Genomic DNA, 4,198 nt, shown 5'->3' with positions numbered 1-4,198 from the left:
AACCAACTACAGCCAACTACAGCCAACAACAACCAACAACAACAACCAACAACCGACAACAGCCGACAACAACAACCAACAACAACCAACAACAGCCAACAACAACCAACAACAACCAACAACAACCGACAACAACGGACAACAACCGACAACAACCAACAACAACCAACACCAACCAACAACAACACCCAACAACCGACAACAACACCCAACAACCGACAACAACCGGCAACAACAACCAACAACAGCAAACAACAGCCAACAACAACGGACAACAACCGACAACAACCAACAACAACCAACATCAACCAACACCAACCAACAACAACACCCAACAACCGACAACAACACCCAACAATCGACAACAACACCCAACAACCGACAACAACACCCAACAACCGACAACAACCGACAACAACAACCAACAACAACCAACAACACCTGACAACAACCGACAACAACCAACAACGCCCAACAACAACCAACAACAACCAACAATAACCAACAACAACCGACAACAACCGACAACAACATCCAACAGCCAACAACAACCCACAGCAATCAACAATAACAACCAACAACCGACAGCAACAACCAATAACAACCAACAACCGACAGCAACAACTAATAACAACATCAACAACGACGACGATAACGACGACACCAACCGACAACAACATCAACAACAACCAACAACAACCAACAGCAAACGACAACAACCGACAACAACCGACAGCAACAGCCACCAACAAAATCAACAACAACGACGATAACGACGACAACAACATCAACAATGACGACGACGATAACGACGACAACCACAACAGTGTCCGGTAATGTGTGGTAGAGAATGGCAGTCAGCCAGACTGAGTACAGTTGAACATGTATAATAATAATAACACATTTCGCGTAGTTGAGCACTAAATAAAGAAATTCAGTGTTTTTCCCACTTCTGTCTTGTGAGCATCATCAGCAAGGTGTAGTAGCTGCTGATACTGATTTGTCCTCGAGTGTCGAGCTGCACAGTTTCTTCCAGTCTGTCTTGTCCTCTGCTTGTTGCCGGCACCTGGAAAGGTCTTCCATGGTCTTCATGGGCACACCCAGCTTATTCAACTGAGCGAGCAGACTTGTGGCTAGTGTCAACCTTGGCCGCCCACGGGGTGCTTTGTTACCCTTGTCCAAAGAGCCGCTCATGGCTACTTAGGGTGGCGTGTCCGTGTCCGTCTGTAGCACATGACTGGTCATTCGTAGTCGCCTACATGCAGCTGTGTCATGTATTACTACAAGAACTCAACCAAGTCCTCAGCAGTCATGGAGTAGCGGCAGGTTAGGCAAGTAGGGCTGGGGGGCAGAACTGATCCACTCCTTGATGCAGTGGAAGTGAAATTCATGACTGCACTCCAACTTGGATAGAGGACGGTCCAGGGTATCCTGACAAATCACACAAATGGACTCATGACTTATTGCTGACGAGTCTACCTTAGTAGGCACTACATTGATGTACTGCAGCTCCATGGGGTGTATTGCCTGGTCTTGATGGTGGTCACCGTAATACACCCCGTTGAGGTACCACTGATAGACACCCTCCTCCTCCTGAGAGATGAAAGCAGGTCCATCTTCCCTATGCCGAAGGTTGTATCGGTACCACTCCCGTACACGATTGTTACCTTCCCTGCGTATCACCGCTGGCGCATTCTCCCTGTGGAGCCTTCCGTGGTGTAACCACCGTAGAATACAGCATGTGGCGTCACAATAACTGACTGCAGGACCGCCGGCTCTAGATGCCGTTGAGGTAGTACTCGATGCTACCCCGTCCTATCCAAGCAGGTTCATTAACGCGATGAAGGCGACCTCCATAGCACCAGGCGGGCACTCCCCTACTATCAACAAGAGCTGGTCCGTCCTCCCGATGGAGTCTACCATCGACGTGCCAAATTTCTTGCTGCGCGTTTTGATCTGCCAACTCCACAACAGTTCTTATTGGCGTCCGCCTTTCTATTAGTAAAGGACCCGTGGTGAGAGACCACGACCGGTCGTCCACGTCTACACCGAATGTATCAGCCATATCTATTTACAGGTCTGCTCTCGATATAACAACTCTCACTTGTACATAAACCTCGTTAGTACATACAAAAATCAAATCCCGCGCCGAAACAGCATCACTCCCACACAAAATTTGTTCTACACAACATAATCCTACATAACATAAACCTCGACATAACACACGCTACGGCGGTCCCCGACGTGCGCACTCTCGATACAACATAAATTCAAGTGCATGGTATGATCAAGCGGTAGCTGTAGCTAGGCAGTTTAGGCCAGTTTAGTCCTACATAACGTAAACCTCGGCATAACGCACCCTATACGCGCAGTACAACGTAGATTCACGTGCGCGGTACAATCAAGCTGTAGCCGTAGCTAGCCAGTTTAGTCCTATTGTGCATATTTTCTGCAGCATTGATGGTATCTGATGTCGATGGTGGTACAGTGTGTATATGTTTGCACGGTTGAACCCGCCTTGTAATACCCTTCATTTTGAGGTGCATCTTGTATTTCACACACGGTTTTCTACATAACATAACTCTCGATATAACATAATGTTTGCGTGGTCCCAGAGATTACGTTATATGGAGAGTAGACCTGTACTGAGAATAATGTAACAACTCCTCCACAAACGCTTCTACAACTGACGTCTTCTTCATCCCCAGATAGGCGTTAGCCTTTGGGTAATCCTGAAATAAAGATTATTATTATTATCCTGGGTTTTTTTTTTCCTCTTGGTGGTTTTGGATAAGAGTTGAAAAGTCCAAAAGGTCAACTGATGACCTTTGCATTACTTGGTATGATTGGATTTTAGCGGATGATGTCGGTATGCAGCTGGGGAGCGAATTCGACAGGAAGAAGGTAAAGGCCTTGCTTTGCGGTTCACACCTTCACTTCAGTATCATTACAGTCCAAATGGCGTTCACTTGTCACTGTAGCGTTCGAATGTCAGGGGTAATACCCCTATTCCAACATCTGAGGCGGTGCGTCAAGCGCCGCCTCTTTCTCATAGTATATTGCGACAATTGGTAAGTGTGCAGTGCTCCTAGCTCTCTCCCCCAACAAAAGAGCTCTATGACACTGTGCTTTCTGCGGTTTCTTTCGTTTTTACAGTGGAGAAAGGCTGGTGGGAGGCCAGGCCGTGGCCGCACACCTGGCGGGTGCGGCCCATCGAACCCGTTACTGGGAGGGCCGGCAAGTCGGGCTGCTGTTGCAGTCCGACTACCGGGACGCCATGGAGCGTATCCGGACCCTGTAAGTAAGCACTGCTCTGTCTACATGTATACTTATCCCCCTCGTTATAGCGATACTTACTTGTTTCGTATCCTCTTGTCTTACCCTGCTTCCGTATTCGTGACACTAATAGTGTTTGTGTGCGCTCATGCTTGGTTTTACAGATGATGATGATGTATGTATGAAGGTCTGGAGCTAGCTGCCGTCTTCGGGATGTGCCATTTGTTTTCAAAATTATTTGTAAGTACTTGTAACAGGCGTAGTGTAGTAACTGTGTATGCAGTGTAGTAACAGTGTGTAGTGTTTTGTGATGGTCCTGAGCGGTCGTTATGTGTTTTGTGATGGTCCTGAGCGGTCGTAATGTGTTGGGCTACTGAAGTACACTGCATGAAGGGGTATGTGTGGGTGCTTCGACATATTCTCGTGCTTCCTAAACCCTAGATACGTGTATAGCACTATAACCTAGATGTGTGTGTGTGCGTGTGTGCGTGTGTGTGTCCGCGCATGCGTGCGTGTGCGTGCATTGTGTTCTCTTCTACAGACTCATCCAAGTCAATTATTTAAATAAAAGTGTATTATAGTAAACAGTATTGTGTTTTGTTATGGTGAATATGTGGGGAATGGTGGACATGCCTTAGTGTGACTGGATACCCGCGGGTTGTGACTCTTTGCTGGCCACTCTGGATTCTCCAGTATAGATTCGGTACAGTGCAGAGGGGATTTGTGGTGCGTAGCAACACTGCTTCACTGTGACACCCCTTCAATAATTGTTTTGATGCATGATACTGCGGGCGTAGCCGGTTGATCCTAACTGAATTCCGATCAAAATAGAAATATGCATCTATTGCACCTGCATGGACAGTAGGCATTTCCCAAATCGGCCGGCCGAAAAATTCGCCGAAAAAAGTGGTTTTGAAGAAAT

General features: G+C 47.2%; 1 long non-coding RNA gene across 1 annotated transcript; it reads left to right on the top strand.

The window, feature by feature from the left end:
- The first annotated feature begins 3,140 nt into the window (after positions 1 to 3,140).
- On the top strand, positions 3,141 to 3,855 carry LOC135829394 (uncharacterized). Its single transcript, XR_010555809.1, has 3 exons — positions 3,141 to 3,297; positions 3,441 to 3,516; positions 3,818 to 3,855. It is a non-coding gene; the product is annotated as an uncharacterized LOC135829394 (long non-coding RNA).
- Positions 3,856 to 4,198: the final 343 nt, after the last annotated feature.

This window comes from Sycon ciliatum, chromosome 13, assembly GCF_964019385.1.
Source record: "Sycon ciliatum chromosome 13, ocSycCili1.1, whole genome shotgun sequence".
NCBI lineage: Eukaryota > Metazoa > Porifera > Calcarea > Leucosolenida > Sycettidae > Sycon > Sycon ciliatum.
Note: the sequence above shows the minus strand (reverse complement) of the source record. Positions and strands in the feature narration are given on the sequence as shown.